This window comes from Neodiprion virginianus, chromosome 7 (assembly GCF_021901495.1).
Source record: "Neodiprion virginianus isolate iyNeoVirg1 chromosome 7, iyNeoVirg1.1, whole genome shotgun sequence".
Classification (NCBI taxonomy): domain Eukaryota; kingdom Metazoa; phylum Arthropoda; class Insecta; order Hymenoptera; family Diprionidae; genus Neodiprion; species Neodiprion virginianus.
The window spans coordinates 14,455,335-14,473,612 of record NC_060883.1 but is presented as its reverse complement, the minus strand read 5'-3'; the positions used below and the strand labels follow the sequence as shown (position 1 = coordinate 14,473,612).

Sequence of the window (18,278 nt, the reverse complement as noted above, 5' to 3'; positions counted from 1 at the left end):
AGAAATCTGGCTCTCAACTGTTCGTAATGAATCGATATTCTCTTTGTGTGAAAGTGCGTCGACCTCTATTTCTTTAAGAATCTGTCTCTTCTGTCGTTTCAGTACTCCAGGTCTCACAGGTTTCGAGAAAGCTCTTTCTCTGTCTGGTTGACAATCAAATTTATGCGGTAATGCACCTCTTTCAGTCTCACTGAAGCAGCTTTATCTTCCACAACTCTTCTATAGTTCTCCAAACATTCCTGTAACTATATATACATAAGCATTAATTGACAGCTACTGTTCATGCAGCTATCCGACTAATAAAAAGGTGATACACTTATATTGGATAATTAACGACAAAGATTACATATGCATGAGGTATTGATCACCTAAACTAGAATAAGAAGTAAATGCTAATGAGTAAAGTAGGAAAAACAGAAAGTGAACTTACGTCAAAGCGGTCTTCGCAACAATATAAAGCATTTTGAAGTGAGGTTACGTCGCTTCGCCGAGCTAACTCAAACCATTTTATTCTCGTGTCACCTTTTGGTACAGGTAAAAATATCTTTGAAGGCGCGGATATACTAGTATTTTTTAAAAGTGGGACAAAATACCACCTATATGCACGTTTTCGTCTAATTTCGCGGTTTTCGCACATTTTCAATGTCCAGTTGCAATTGTTTACCTAATTATGACGTCACGGAGTAACTTGTATAATGGCGCCGAAAATGGGGCCGTTTCAAATCGTATCATAATTTAAGTGCTTCAATTAACGTATCAGCTACGTATTTTTGAAAATTATGAGTTTTTCTACAGTTTTTGGTACCTGAAATTTAATATAAAACGGTAAAAAAAATGTCGTGAATGACCCTATTGGGACGATTGAAAAAAATGCTTGTAGTTGAAATTCGGTAGCCGGATTCTTTTCCATCGCAGCATTCAACTTTGAGTACGACTTTGATGTGTTGAATTGTACAACAGCCTCAGCCCATTCAGCGTTCTAAGAATGTGCTCTTCGGGAATTAATACGCTTTCCTCCGATGAACTTTCTGACGATAGCATTATACCTTCCAACATTGTTATTGGTGACATTGTACAGCAAACTCTCGGAATGCCAACTAAGTTGTGTAATCGCTTTAAAAATCCTATCATATAATCCTAGCTGAATCACAACCGGCACAATTTTTTCTGTCTACTTTCGGAACACTACTTCACAAATGTTGATTTAATTATTTATATTCATAAAATTAAATTATCTGATTAGATTTGTAAACTATAACTACAGTAACCTTCCACTAGGTAGGTAACATATTTCATGATTCAAACTTTGTTTACGTTATATTGGAGCTGAAATATGTATCCCCAACATTCGACGGCGAGTCTGACAATAACATTCTATCTAAATTCGAAAGCAGAATAATGAATAATGTACTTCAAATTAATTTGTCAATGGATCTCATTATCGCTTTTTACACAAAACATTTGAAAAGTATTCTCTCGTCTTTGAGAATTCATTCCGCGAAATTCACTTGTTTGTACGCACTTGCGGTAGTGTCAGAAAAATAAAAGACATCACGATGGCAGACTCTTAAAATAATATAATAAGACCTTTCTTAGTATCCACAGGTTTACCGTAGGGCCAAAATTTCAACTTGGGGTATTGATATCCCGATTCGATATTTAAACTCTCGTGTACGCCTGGAAGTCCTATGTTTGGTAAGATGTAGTAGGATCTGTGGAGGACTAACTTTCTATTGAAAAGAGAACCCATTCTTTACCTAAATTTGGCCCATATTTCCGATTCTTACACGTTTAGGTTCAAAGTAGGACATCTTTAAAACCTCTACACGTCCTTTACCATAGAATGTACAATTACAATCATTGAATATTAAGTTCAATACTTCAATTTGATTTCGATATTTACATTGATTGACATGTGAGTAGTGATAGCAAATTCAAGTATCAATCGATATATTTAAGGGCTGAGATTGGTCGAGTTACTCTTATTTTCGTGGAAGTGAGAATCATCTCTAAGTTAATAGCGATGAATTATAGACGCAATTATTGATAATAAAAACTATACGGAAGATTTTGCATCCATTTACATCCAATTCCAAATATCAATCTTATGAAGTAGTACGTATTGTGCTAATATTATTCAATGTGTCATGACACCTAAATTTAATTCTCTTACTTTTAATGACTTCTGCAGTTTGTCTTTAACCCTGTTTTTTTTCTTCTTATTAACTTGAAAAACAAGGAACTTACTTGAATTTAAAATAATATTGCAACAACTACATATGGAGCTGTCCACATCAATTTGCCTAGTCTTCAGACGTCACCATCTTCGATTTAAACAGAATCTTATACGAGTCGAGAGTCACATAGAGTACAGGTATAGGTTATAACAGGACGTTAAGGTCCACAAGGGGTCCAACTATGAAAAAGATAAACAATAGCTCTTTCAAGGTTTTGAATAGGGTGTGAGGACCAAAAGGTACTAAATGAGGCTCTGTTTAGTACTTACAGGCTTATGGCAGCGTCTAAACTTCGACTCGGGATCAAAGCTTTTATGTTTTTGGTATCAGTAATTTTAAAATTTGTGTTTTTAAAGAGATCTTCGTAACTGACGAATATGTTCATTTGGTAAATACTCCATTCCTGACTATCTAGTCTAGTAATAAAACGGTTGAAAAGTATTTATTTTCGGTTAAGCAACCTCCTCAAATAGTGGGAAGGGTCACAGATCAATCAATCAAGTGCGCAGAACCAAAACCACATGCGTCCGACTCGACACACGAAATTCAAGTATCTAATTCGGTAAAGTGCATTATCGTTGAATTGGTCGGCCGATAATGCTCCCAATTATTATGTTTCGTGAGGGTTCAGAGCACCAGAATGCCGATTCGTCGTCTAACGAATCCGTGATCTTTCATTTTTTGATGAATTGATTTGTTCCACTTCTGATGCGCTCGCGGAGAAACATTTCAAACTCAAGTCTCTCCTCCTCGAGTTAATTACTGTCACATTTTATTAATTTTCTTCTCGTTGCGTTATAAGTTAAAAAAAAAAAAAAAATGCAGCATCGTTTTTGCTCTCGTAAATGGACCAATTAAAAAAATTCAGGTGTTTCATACGGCTAAAGCGTCGAAAATCACGTACATGTTTGAAATTTTTTTACCGCCAAAGTTAAAATTAAATTTATTTGGCCTTTGGCACGTGATTACAGACCATTATTACGTATCTGAAGTTAATTTTTAATTGAAGAAAAGATAGTTAAGAGTTACAATCATTTTACCGAACCTTTGCGATTATAGCGGGACCAAACGATGGGCGCTGTATCGGTGAAACACCGTATTGGAAACTAAAACTTGAAGTACGTTTTAATATAGATGACAATAGTTATGATTTGTTGATCAGGATTTAAAAAAATTTCAAAAATTGAAAGATGTATCGGATTGAACAAAATCGTCGTTTCTTCCAATCGAAAATCTTTCCGTATTTTAGATATCATCAATAAACGGTTCAGCTTATCAAAAAATTCGCTCAACATACTATGAGGTATCACAAAAGTTACATGAAAGTAAGAAGCTTGAGATTAGGAGGCCCACTACACCGGAAAATGTAGTTTCAAGGTAAACGTGTTTAAAGTTTTGACCTCAGTTTCGATGTTAATTTTATATCAGATGAAATGGAAATTTTTCTTACCTTTTATCGGCGATTCCTGAATGGCTTTCTGTCGCATTCGTAGCTTCCTCACAGGCTGATCTTTCTACTCGACTCTATTAAAGAACACACCATTGCGCTGTTGTTAAATAAGTGCTTATAACTTTCTCAATTTTTGGAAATTTGACATCAGCTTAAGGCCAAAATATTCTTAAACGATGTAGCTGTACGATAAAGATATATATATATATATCCAAAGACAATCAATTTTAGGAAAGTTGCGACCGGATGTAATCCCTTAAAAAACATTAACTATGATGAAAAAAAAAAAAAAAACAGTCAAGTGAATTAGAATAATCGCTAGAAATCACTTATAGTTAGTCACGAATTGAAATTATATTTCGTAGAATGGAGTTACAATTGCATCGTTTTAATCAATTTTGTCGACTATTCAAGTCCATTTCATTTGAACCACACATTGCTTAGGCAAATAAATATTATTACTTATGTTATTAAACATTTGGTTTTTGCGGGGAATGTCCCGAATCTTCAACCATCGATATTATTGTCAACATATTATGCGTCACAAATTACAAGGGCTATTTGGGAAATTCGTTTCGTATTTGAATTTCATTCTACGTCGACATTGCGCAAAAAATTTCAGAATATGGGCCATAAACATGTACTGTGGTTGTGCTGCGGTGGACATAATTTTGGAAGGGAAATTGAAATTAGTGACAAACATTACCCGTGTGCAGAGGATGCTGACTTGGAGCAGGAGCTAATAAACCTGATGGCATTAATCGTGATTTCCTGACGCCGTCAAAGTCGTGATTATATTCCCGGTTCCCAGGTTGATCGATTTACCGAAGAGAAGATGAGAAAAAGAGGAGAGAAAGTTTCTCTTGACCTCGCTCCTTTCTACTCCACTTCTTCGCCTTAGTTAACTGCTCATCGCGTAACAAGAGATTTTCTTTGTTATATTTTGCAATATCAAGGCTGAGAAAACATAAGAAAATTGAAACGTTGCGTAAATATTAACTCAGTATATCTGATCATACACCAGATAACCCGATGTGAGTATAACGTTGCGTTATGAGTTCATCGTACGAGGTGCCATGCGACAACTCGACCAAATCACCTCGAAATTGATTTTCATTTTATTTCTTCACCGCTACTCAGCATCCGTTTCAATAAAATGCTTTAAATTAATTGTTGAGAAATTCGGAAATGCTTGGGAAATTAATTGGCAGGAAACATTTTATGTGTAAAGTATTTAATGAAGAAAAAGGAATTTAAACATAGAATTAGTAATACATGTACTATTCAACGCTCCGCACCTTACACGAGCTTTAGAAAAAGTAGAAGTGAGGGTCGCGGCACATACCTGATCTCTAGGCCGCGTCCCTCTTTTGTTCTCTCACACGACACACACCTACATGGAGATTACTGAAGAGGCATACATTCGTGTTTGTGGTTCTCTCACTCTCATACAATATGACACGTTTACCTTATATTCTAACATGAATATTCATTTATAACCATTTCTGAGTTCTGAATTTGTGTAATTTTTTTACTATTTTACAATTTTAGTTTTTTTCTTGTACTATTTGCAGAAAATTTTTCATGTACAGTTGTTTTTAACTTAAAGCAAATTTCTTCCAGCGATGTAAACTCTCGATTTTGAGAAAAAAAATTAATTATTTCACAGGATGTATTAAACATATTTCCATTTTCTTTGGTCATCTTTTAGAACATAAAATGGCGTTATTTCGCTTGCTATTGTGGTGATTGTGCGGCTGAATCTAAATAACGACGCAGAGTTGTAGGAGCTGGTAGGTGATTTATTTACAAGAGTATGTACAGAAATTTGAGCTATGTTGTGAGACGTCCGAGTACTCAGCTCGAGTGGACTTAGTCCGGTCAATTTAGACATAAAAATAGTGATCGAAACACAATAATTCCGACAGAGCTGAATTTTGGTAGAGACCTTGGGTTTACCATTATAAAGAAAAAAAAGTCCCCATCGACACCATGTGTGCTAAAAAAGTTATTCAAGGTCAAAGGTAAAAATTTTCGGTTTTTTCGATTTTTCTCGTTAACGGTTAATTTTATCAAAAAAAAAATAGCTCAGACCAAAATTGTAGATCATAAAATTATCCACAAAAATGGTCTCCATACTTTTTTTCTTAAGAATTATCATTTCTGAGATATCGTGATTTTAAAAGTCGAACGAGTTACATTCTATATAATATGCACGCATATTATATATGTCACGGATATACATAGTATATGTATAGTATATATAGTATATATACATAGTGTATGTATAGTGTATATTATAGTTTTTATATAGTATTAGTGTGTTTCAAAAAAAGACGATTTTTTTTTTCCTTATGGTATCCAAAAATTGATAGTATATCTAAAAACAAAAATTTTGGCGCCAATATGAGCTCTTAATATCAATAGCAAGGTTTGCCTCTATCCATTTCTTTATTTTCCATTTAAATAACATGGGAAATTTTTTTTTTCATTTTTGAGTTTTTATTACTTTGGAACGGTTCATCGTAACAACAATCTGAAAAATACTTTTGTAGGAAATTTTACGCTCTACAAAAAACGTCTAAAGATCAAAGTTCTTCAGGTCAACCGTTTCAAAGATATCAGCGATCAAAAATGACACTAATCAAAAATTTCGAATATTTTCCAATAAAAGTACAAAAAAATATCATATGCCATATTTATATTATTTTTTATGTCAAATTACTTCAATTCTGTTAACCTGAGACTGTGAACTTTTTTTTTGCTAATTAATTCAATACTAAACTCACAAAAAGCACAAATACATAAATATGTATAAAGGTTAAAAATATCACGTCAATGATTTTTGTGCTTTTTGTGAGTCAAGTATTGAATTAATTAGCAAAAAAAAAAGTTTACAGTCTCAGGTTAACAGAAATAAAGTAATTTTACATAAAAAATAATATAAATATGACATATGATATTTTTTGTACTTTTAGTAAATTTCACCCCAAACATTCTTCAAATTTCTCTTAGAGTCCCTTAGTCGTGAAAATGGGCCTCGTAGCGCCATTTTCAGATCTCATTTTCGAAATATAATATCACGTTTGGGATGAACTCCACCCAATATGACCGTTATGCGATTCTACTGAGGTGTGATCTACTATATAGCATTAAAGCACAAGGTTTGCACGATCGGAATCAGACTCGTCAGCTAAATGCATCGAAAAACTGTAAGACAGGCATCTTAATATAAACTGCACTTACACGGATTAATAAAGAAATACGAAAAAAACCAGTTAAAAAAAGAAATTCAAACACACAAGAGGTAAAAAGAAACAGAGAAAAACGCAATTTGATGAGAAGATTGATATTCAAAGCTTCCGATTGTTTTCCAAGGCTCAAAACTTTTTATTTCTTGTCTTTCATTTCGTTCTTGTGTTGTCATTTCTTCCATTATTATTCACCTTGTTTCTTTAATTAAGAAAAAAGTCTTCCTTGTGGCGACTGATATTATCAAAACAACGAAAGAATTGCAATAATTTGACATTCATATTTATATCGTGTACATTTCACTCGTTTCGTACTGCTGATTATGATACTCAATGGCCGAGGTTAGAATCAACCTCGAGTTGTTAAAATATTAATATAACCGCCATCCGCAACCTCGTACAAAGTTCGGAACTCATTACGAATATGACCCGGCGGTAAAATTTACGATGATATTTTTATATTGTATGAAACGTATATTACATATCCAAGGCTTACAATTAATTTTTATATCAAGATTACCACATTTGAATGAAGAAATGAACAAGTAAATTAGTCAAGTAGATTTGTGTTTTCTAAACAGCTTCATGATTTGTGATTCTGTTTTTTCAAACCCATACCTAATTCAATTGAGTCATTTGTTTTCTCACAATTGTGTTTGACTCTGAAGCTGCCTTAATGTTGTAACTATTCTCATTTATATTTTCAGTAAACTCAATGCAGCCGTGCTGCTGCTGTTATCCAAGGAGCGACAGACTTATTTTTCCATGAGTGAGTACATTACAATTTCATACACCATTTCAAATCGTTACTACAAATAAATGTCGATGCGAATTTTCCTAATTTTTTGTGCGCGCTTTTAGCTCGAGAATATAATTTTATAATTATCGATTCAATTGAACCCATGATTTTGTTCGAAAAATCAATAAATGACCACGGTGTCAGTTATAAGAATGTTTGGTTAACGTGAAATTGACGAATATAACGTACTTTATTTTACTTTTTCGAATGAAAGAAACTTGGTACATGCAAAAAATCCGAATTCCTCGAACAGTTATTTGGTTGTGATAATTTATGAGGTACAGTCGAAATCAATATATTGCAAACTGCGCATGATTCGGATAAATTTTTAATATTGATGTGAGTTTCAAGTACAAAAATATCGTTAGGTTCAATCAACTGGATCCATTCTTACTAACAATAAGAGTTTATTTCAATACATTTGACTTGATGGTGAGAATTTCGGATTCAATGTTAGACTCCTGCGATAAAAAAAAAAGCACTCTAGAATTACTTTGCGATCCATCACTCTATATTTAATCCAAAAGTAGAATGTATCGCGATAGAAAGGTGTGCATGATAGATTGTTTCAGATCAGGCCATTATTTTGTAGTACGATGTGACATTTGAACTAGTATCGCTACAATACAAATAAGAACACGTTTGTTTCCGTAGACATTGCTAGGTCGCCTTCATTTAACCATTTTGAAGGATAAGTATGGACAAATTTGACTTTGCTAGTACTAAAAGAAGTTATGATTGTTTCTGAAATTTCTACTCATTACGCAAACCATATTTACATTCGTATAAAACCGCAGTCAGGATTATTTACAAGAATTTCACAAAGGAACTGAAACAATTGTATTTCAATGTTATTTGAACGGATATACTTGCAGAAGATTTTTTCTTAAGGGTCTTGTGAATTCGATAACGCACTCGGAAGCTGGCCTTTGCAAATAATGCCCGAGTGAACTACGCGCGGTGGGTTTTATTGTTGATTTTTCTCGTCGGCTGTGCGAAGAAAGGGAGACGAGAAATACCTAAAAGGGAAGCCCCTCGAATTCAGTGAAGGGGATGGATGCAAAGCTTCTGGGGTCGAGAGATTCCCGGTTTCGTGAAAGTTTCCCATCTGCACGCGCAAATAGAGGCTAGTATATCGGAGAGTCGAAAGAGAGGAAAATAGAGAGAGAAAAAGACTGAGTGGAAAGGGTAGCGGCGGCGAGAGGAAAAGTTTGTCTCGCTTTTTTTCTCTCTCTCTGATCCCGCGGGAAAAGAAATTTAAACCAAGTAATTGAATCTCGTTCTTAATCGAGTCTAATAAGTAAGGCGAACAGTTTCTTTTCATTGGATAAATACACGAGGAGGAGAGCTACACTCGTGTTGTGTGGCGAGTTGCTTCATGCTGGGTGATCAGAAGGGTCGGGCTTATTTCCCTCTCAATTATTCACCCTCAGCTGCTGACGAAAAAGAAGGCAAGGGGAGAAGAAGAGGGAAAAGTTCCATCGTTGCATTGATTGAAATATGTGAATGACCCGTGATGGTAGCATTCAGGTATCTCAAGATTTTGAAGTAAATTGAAACGGTAATCGGGTTTCAATCCCTGCGGGCTAACAAAATTGGGATACATTATTTGGGTTATACATACACGTAAGGGTCAGCAATCGAATATTAGTAGTATAACAAGGCGGGTTCTGCGTGGGAACACCTTCTTTACCGACCAAGCCGACCAATCCACCTATCCCTGCATCTCAGACGCAAACCCTCGAAGGTTACCTCCACTCTCGTCAGATAAAACGTTCTCTCCCGACCGATTGTCGGTAAGAAAATCTCCCAAATGACCATGATCGTCGGTTAAAAATCCTCCAAATGACCACGATTGTCGGTAAGAAATCCTCCAAATGACCATGATCGTTGGTGAAAAATGCCTGAAATTGCCGTGGTATTACCCCTTCTGGGATAAATTGTGCTCTTTGTCGGTAAAGAAAATCATGCCATCGAGCGGAATCGATAACTGCATTACCGAGCGCACTCCGTGAATCCTCAGGCGGTCGAGCGGACCCCGTGGATCCCTGAACGTTCGACCGAGAATCCTGGCATGTGTCGGGTTTTGAGAGCTCCCAGAAGGTTCGAGAAGATTCGCACGGCCTTGAACGAATCTAGTGTAGGAAATAATATATAGTAATGTAGGAAATAATATATTGTAATGCAGGAAATAATATATAGTAATGCTCGATATGCACGGTATTCGATCGATGTGGACTCTCCGAGGCGTCGTTGCGTAATGCCTCTTTGACACCCGCTCTCTAGACCCACCGCATTCGATTCGTCACCCGTCTAACCTCCATGTTTATGTCTGGCTCTCGAAATATTATCGGCTTCCCTGCCTCACCGCCGTGGTCCATACCAAGACGTTGACTTCACTAGACTGACAAACAATTCGTCCGACGTGTTTCGACTCGACGTTGAGCGGCATGCGATCAAAGGATTTCGGTGCGACGTCGAATTCTGGAAGGTTCTGAAATTTGTGTGCGGATGCTTCGACCCTGAACGAATGTAGGCTGAAAAACAATGTGTTAGACAAGTTCCGACTTGACGGCGAGCAGTCCGGGACCGTGAGAAAGAGCTTCTTTGACCCTAAAAGATTCTCGGAATCGTTAGACGAAAACAGTACTCGGAATCGTCCGACGAGTTTCGACTTGACGGTGAGCGGCCTGCGGACGACGGATTGAGGTACGACGTTGAGTTCGTGAGCCGTATGAGGAAGCCGCCTCGATGTGTGAGTCACGTCGGTGTTTACCCATAAAAAGGACCGTGTCAGCGTAAAGCGGTCATTCTAAAGCAGGCTTTGCAACTCTATCTTTGGCAAGTGCATGATCGAAAGAAGAAGAAACATGGATTCCAAAAAGTGTTTGAAATTAATAAAAATCATGGAGACGGCGTTCAAGATTTTAACTGAAAAATCGTCACCGACAGAGATTGCAAAATGGATTCGATTCGGAACCCAAAATACCAGGCTTTTGAATAAAATCGCCTCAACGATCGGGGAGAAGACAAGAATTTTGACTTCAATTGGAATTCTAAAATCGTTGACAGTCAAATTTCAACAATTTCAAAAAGTGGGTGACGAATTACGAAGCCGACGAAGAAGCGATCGAGTACGGTAGGAAGATTTGGAGACAGCTTTCGAGAGCCGAATTCGAACGGGAGCCATTATCAATCTGCGGCGTGAAGATTTGAACAGGTTTTTGGAAGATGCGAAACATCTCGTCGTTGCAAGACTGAAGAAAATGCTACGAAAAGTGGGAAGTTTAAAAGCAAACTGTGTCTTGTGTTGTAAATTCAATATAACGAAAAACGCTGAACTTGTCGAAGAAATGAAATATTTTTACACTAGAAACCGTATCGTCCGCCAGCCAGCTGACATACACGGGTGGTTCGAAGAGAACGTAAAGCAAAAAGTGTTGACCAAGGTGGAAGATTTTCAAGAAAAGGACTCTGGTTGGTCGCTGACTGAAATAATCAATTTAACTGTGAATATCAAAAAGTACGTGCCACTACGAGGCGGTGTGTTCACATACACACCACTACCGAAGGATGTTCAAGACAAGAAGGCTGTCGTCAACATCCGCAACAGAGACGCGTATTGCTTCCTCTGGTCGGTCACCGTAGCCCTCTTTCCGACCAACAACAAAAATCCCAATGAAATCACTTCGTATCCACATTTCAGCTCAGTGCTACAATACGACGGTTTGCATTTTACAATGTCTTTAGACCAGATTCCAAAATTTGAGAAACTTAACAAACTTTCAATTAACGTTTATGGTATGGATAGTACGGAAAAACAAAAGGGCAGTGAAATTGTACCCATTTATTTAAGCCGAAACAAGTCTGATAAACCTACCATCCATCTTTTAATAATAGAGACTGAAAACGACGATGACGGCGATGATGATGGTATGGATAATATTAAAAAGAATGTAACACATCATTTTGCATGCATTCGGAATTTATTGCGGTTGACAAGTTCTCGAATTTCTAAACATAAACGTCGTACTTGGTTGTGCGATAGGTGTCTATCACACTTTCAATCTGAAAGGTGTTCGTTCAAGCACAATGTAGATTGCACGAATTTGAACAAAAGCAAAGTTATTTTACCAGCAGAAGAGGACAAGATTCTCAAATTTTTAAATTTTCAGCACAAAGAAACCGTTCCGTTCTGCGTTTACGCAGATCTAGAATGTTTACCGCAGCCCACACATGAAAGTTTTAGGGGAAAATAGAACAATTTATCAGAAGCATCTTCCGTATAGTATAGCTTACTATCTACATTGTGCGTTTGACGCTTCGCTTTCAAAATTCAGAATTAATCGCGGAGAAACTTGCATTCAATGGTTTGTGAATGAGTTAAAAGAATTGGCACATTTGTTAGAGGGATACTACAAGACTGTTTAAGCGATAGAACCACTAAATTTCAATCAGATCAACGAATTTCATTGGATAACAGTGTGTCATATTTGTGAAAAACCGTTTACACCCACAGACGTGAAACATCGTGATCACTGTCTTTTAACGGGAAAGTACCGTGGTGCTGCTCTCCGCAGCTGTAATCTAATTTAGCAAAATTCGCATACTATTCCAGTGATATTCCACAATCTGTCGGGTTACGATTCGCATTTTCTGATCAAAGCCCTGCCAACGTCATTCGAAGGTATTGTTAAACTTTTACCTGTTAATAAAGAAAAGTACATTTTCACCACTAAATTCGTTAAGGGAACGGATGTAACGTTCCGTTTCATAAATTCGTACCGTTTCATGCCTAACAGCCTCGATAAATTATCATCGTATCTGGACGATTGTCAAAAAACAATAACACGTAAATTCTGCAGTAGCTCAAACAAATTTCAGTTATTGACTAGGAAAGGTGTCTTTCCGTATGAATTGTGACGTGGATTTTTCCCGTTCCTCGGTCACTCGGATAAAATGACCGAAAACTTACCGCGTGCACAATAAATCGGCGTCCGCGAGGTCTCCTGGACCTAAAACAATATCGCGAAATTTGTTAGGCGCCTGGCGTGATCAACACGCCTCGAAATCGGTAATGCGATATACCGCGACCATATACTCGATAGCTCAGTACCGCGGAGAGGGGAGGGGTAATTTTTGGGTAGAGAGAGATGCGACACACGTACACCAACACGTTATTTTACAAAGTAATAATAAAATTAAAATAATATATTTCCAGCCAGTGATAATACAAAACAAAAGAAATGATACTTCAAAAGTCGCTCTTCGCAATTCCAAATACAAATACTTAGGTTTAACAAAAAAAAGAAAGAACAAAAAAAAGATTAATAGATCTAGAAGACCTCTACCGCCTACGTGCTCTAGTCGCTGCCTTAAGAATAAACGCTAACTTACAAAAACCAAAACCAAAATTGGACCCGACGCGCTGCCCGCGATCGTTCTCTACGGAATGGCGCTAATCGCCAACTTGACAATAAACTCCTCGCCGAAACCGGAACCGAAATCCCGACCGACACGCTGACCGCGATCGGTAATGAATCAAAAAAAAAAATTTTGCTTGTGCCTACGGGCGCTAATCGCCACATTATTACTAACCAATAATACAAAAGCTCAAACGAAAAAGGGACTCGTCGCGTCACCCGCGACTGTCCTCTACAAAAGAAAATTCTTATTAACACGCACCCGAGCTCAACTTTCTCCGTGACCTCGGGACGCGGGTCGCGAATTCGGACGCTCCCCTTTCGACGGCTCGCGACCTATACGAGAAATGATACTTTATCGCATTGATTTGACGTGACCCCGTGTAACGGAATTTGGTTACACTCAAATTCGAGACACTAGTGCCTCGGCTCAAAACGTGGCTCGACTCGATCTTCTCGATCACTCGGAATTGGCTCTACTTTATTACGCGCAACTCAGGCTACGGTCACCAAACGAAATAATCGGCAAACGAATTTCGAGGATTTTTCGACACGCAAATTACAAACGGCTATCCTTTCTCGGACAAGCCCTCGCTCAATTACTCTCGAAATTCGATCGCGAGAATATTAGCAGCGCTTACCGCTCCACATCCAGTAGACGAACTCGCCTACTCCCTCGTGACGATAGCTGTTCATCATTCCTCGCGATCACCACTTCCGTGCAATAACGCAAACTCAAAGAAAAACCTGACTTAACGCAACTTCGCCACGTGACTACTGTCTTAGTTAGTCGCCAGAACTCGAGTGATCTCAGATGGCCGATCGGCCGCAACGCCGATCTCGTCACGCTAATCCTTCGTGACGTCATCACCCTAAGAATGCGCAACAATCGATCTGTCATCGATTTTGGAGATTGCGCAACTTGACGCGCACCTGTCGTCGCTATACGGTGCAGAACTTAACGCTAGATCGCGATGTCGTCTTCCGCGCAGCTCTGCGGGGTCCTGTGGTTGGGCGGGGTTGTGCTCCCTCGTCGCTAGCAGGTCTCTCACGGATGCCTTGGTCAGGTGTAGGCGGGGTGAGCGGGGAGGCTGCGGCGCGCCGGCCGCCAGCGGAAATCGCTTCCGCCTTGGACTCCCGCGCTGCAGGGATCTGCGTTGTCTCCCCCTCCGCAGCCGCGGTATCCTTCTCGCGAGATCTCCGCGGTTTCGCCTTGCCTCGAAATATCTTCGGCGTCGGAGTCGGTCGCTGGCTTGTGGCCGGTGTACTCAAAAAAAGAAAAACAAAAGCCCGCAATATCTTATTCGTAATTCGCTATTTCGTCCCTGTCGAAGCCACTTTCTGCTGTTCCACAGTGTACACCTTGTGCTTTCGACATAATATCAAATGCTGAATTCTAGACAAATTTTCAGGTTTCAAAGCACATTCCTAATAATCGTTAAAAGTTATTTTTCTCAACGCTGATGCTTTGACACCTTTGGCACGTTTATTGTCTTTCTCTTCTCCCAAGACTCGGAATTCGTACAATTTTTCTCTTCATCCTACGAATTCCAACATTATTTTCCCGTTATTCTCGTCTTTCATCAAGCCGAGAACTTTCTTGTTCGCTCGAGGCATTCCATAGGCGTTGTCGAGCGGATAATCAGACGTATCGAATTTATGCAAGTCCTCCTTCATCTGTTCGTATATGTCGGGGACGGTAAAGTTGTAAATCAAACTGTCGGTATCCGTATACATTAATTTTGCTCGGTTGCCAAATTTCCGTTCAATATAATTGTAATGAAAATCGTAGATACATGTTTTAGACAGATCCAGGATGGAGAAACCTGCATACAAGGGTTTACTCAACTTGACTTTCGTCTTACTCATTTCTTGGAAAGTAGCGTGGTCGTCAATTTCGGCTGTTTATTGTTCCAAATCGAAGGTACATAGTGCTCTGCACACAATGATAAACCTTTATGAGTTTCATGCAACTCTTCAGGATATCCCAAATCTACCTCCAGCATGTAACCAAACTCCGCATCGTCCGAGATGGCAAGAACGTCTCACTCTCTGAAACCTGACACCCATTAGAAGGAATTACACGGCAGAGCAAAGCTCATAGCCGCACCGTACAAATTATTAACGTCAAAGTACATGAGATAAGATTCTTCGACTTCTGGATCGAATTCCTCTCCCATATATCTATTGTTCGATAAACACAACCATATCTATGTCGGTGAGAAGCTGGAGCTCAATGCCTGTACATTTTAACATTGCATCAAACGACAGACCGGGCGCTGTGTAGTAATGTAATGGGTCCAGTTTGTACGTTGTCCAGCAGTTTTGTCGAAAATTTTGAAGAACGTCGGCTAGTGAAAACACGTCCGTCAGTAGATACAAGTCCGAATACTCTCGCAAAGTTTAAAGGTTAGAAGTGAGCCATACGTCGCACGCGTGTGCGTAATCGTCGTCTGATATATTCCGGTCATTCAATTTTGAATAAAACTGTTCTTCGGCTGGTCAATGTTTTTCCTTGAGCTTTTCCCAACTGTCTATGTATTCTGTAACGTGGCATTTCGGTTAGGCCTGCCCGTTACAAGGTACTCCCTGAACCTCGGGCGGAATCCAGAACTTGGGGTTTCGAAAATCGAGTCACGTGATAATCGTAGAGAGCGCCAGAACTGGAGTTACGCATTCGGGCTTCGACAGGGACGAAATAGCGAATTACGAATAAGATATTGCGGGCTTTTGTTTTTCTTTTTTTGAGTACACCGGCCACAAGCCAGCGACCGACTCCGACGCCGAAGATATTTCGAGGCAAGGCGAAACCGCGGAGATCTCGCGAGAAGGATACCGCGGCTGCGGAGGGGGAGACAACGCAGATCCCTGCAGCGCGGGAGTCCAAGGCGGAAGCGATTTCCGCTGGCGGCCGGCGCGCCGCAGCCTCCCCGCTCACCCCGCCTACACCTGACCAAGGCATCCGTGAGAGACCTGCTAGCGACGAGGGAGCACAACCCCGCCCAACCACAGGACCCCGCAGAGCTGCGCGGAAGACGACATCGCGATCTAGCGTTAAGTTCTGCACCGTATAGCGACGACAGGTGCGCGTCAAGTTGCGCAATCTCCAAAATCGATGACAGATCGATTGTTGCGCATTCTTAGGGTGATGACGTCACGAAGGATTAGCGTGACGAGATCGGCGTTGCGGCCGATCGGCCATCTGAGATCACTCGAGTTCTGGCGACTAACTAAGACAGTAGTCACGTGGCGAAGTTGCGTTAAGTCAGGTTTTTCTTTGAGTTTGCGTTATTGCACGGAAGTGGTGATCGCGAGGAATGATGAACAGCTATCGTCACGAGGGAGTAGGCGAGTTCGTCTACTGGATGTGGAGCGGTAAGCGCTGCTAATATTCTCGCGATCGAATTTCGAGAGTAATTGAGCGAGGGCTTGTCCGAGAAAGGATAGCCGTTTGTAATTTGCGTGTCGAAAAATCCTCGAAATTCGTTTGCCGATTATTTCGTTTGGTGACCGTAGCCTGAGTTGCGCGTAATAAAGTAGAGCCAATTCCGAGTGATCGAGAAGATCGAGTCGAGCCACGTTTTGAGCCGAGGCACTAGTGTCTCGAATTTGAGTGTAACCAAATTCCGTTACACGGGGTCACGTCAAATCAATGCGATAAAGTATCATTTCTCGTATAGGTCGCGAGCCGTCGAAAGGGGAGCGTCCGAATTCGCGACCCGCGTCCCGAGGTCACGGAGAAAGTTGAGCTCGGGTGCGTGTTAATAAGAATTTTCTTTTGTAGAGGACAGTCGCGGGTGACGCGACGAGTCCCTTTTTCGTTTGAGCTTTTGTATTATTGGTTAGTAATAATGTGGCGATTAGCGCCCGTAGGCACAAGCAAAATTTTTTTTTTTGATTCATTACCGATCGCGGTCAGCGTGTCGGTCGGGATTTCGGTTCCGGTTTCGGCGAGGAGTTTATTGTCAAGTTGGCGATTAGCGCCATTCCGTAGAGAACGATCGCGGGCAGCGCGTCGGGTCCAATTTTGGTTTTGGTTTTTGTAAGTTAGCGTTTATTCTTAAGGCAGCGACTAGAGCACGTAGGCGGTAGAGGTCTTCTAGATCTATTAATCTTTTTTTTGTTCTTTCTTTTTTTTGTTAAACCTAAGTATTTGTATTTGGAATTGCGAAGAGCGACTTTTGAAGTATCATTTCTTTTGTTTTGTATTATCACTGGCTGGAAATATATTATTTTAATTTTATTATTACTTTGTAAAATAACGTGTTGGTGTACGTGTGTCGCATCTCTCTCTACCCAAAAATTACCCCTCCCCTCTCCGCGGTACTGAGCTATCGAGTATATGGTCGCGGTATATCGCATTACCGATTTCGAGGCGTGTTGATCACGCCAGGCGCCTAACAAATTTCGCGATATTGTTTTAGGTCCAGGAGACCTCGCGGACGCCGATTTATTGTGCACGCGGTAAGTTTTCGGTCATTTTATCCGAGTGACCGAGGAACGGGAAAAATCCACGTCACAATTCATACGGAAAGACACCTTTCCTAGTCAATAACTGAAATTTGTTTGAGCTACTGCAGAATTTACGTGTTATTGTTTTTTGACAATCGTCCAGATACGATGATAATTTATCGAGGCTGTTAGGCATGAAACGGTACGAATTTATGAAACGGAACGTTACATCCGTTCCCTTAACGAATTTAGTGGTGAAAATGTACTTTTCTTTATTAACAGGTAAAAGTTTAACAATACCTTCGAATGACGTTGGCAGGGCTTTGATCAGAAAATGCGAATCGTAACCCGACAGATTGTGGAATATCACTGGAATAGTATGCGAATTTTGCTAAATTAGATTACAGCTGCGGAGAGCAGCACCACGGTACTTTCCCGTTAAAAGACAGTGATCACGATGTTTCACGTCTGTGGGTGTAAACGGTTTTTCACAAATATGACACACTGTTATCCAATGAAATTCGTTGATCTGATTGAAATTTAGTGGTTCTATCGCTTAAACAGTCTTGTAGTATCCCTCTAACAAATGTGCCAATTCTTTTAACTCATTCACAAACCATTGAATGCAAGTTTCTCCGCGATTAATTCTGAATTTTGAAAGCGAAG

The 18,278-nt window shown here is 39.5% G+C and overlaps 1 protein-coding gene across 5 annotated transcripts in view; it reads left to right on the top strand.

Moving 5' to 3' along the window:
* Positions 1-18,278, top strand: part of LOC124308743 (GTP-binding protein Di-Ras2) — a 310,047-nt gene that overhangs the window by 140,652 nt on the left and 151,117 nt on the right. For 4 of the 5 annotated variants that reach the window (XM_046771755.1, XM_046771756.1, XM_046771752.1 and 1 more), the window contains exon 2: positions 7,646-7,707. The exons of the other annotated variant lie outside the window; for it this stretch is intronic. The gene's annotated coding sequence lies outside the window, so the exon portion shown is untranslated. The remainder of the gene's footprint in view (positions 1-7,645; positions 7,708-18,278) is intronic. 5 annotated transcript variants of the gene reach the window in all.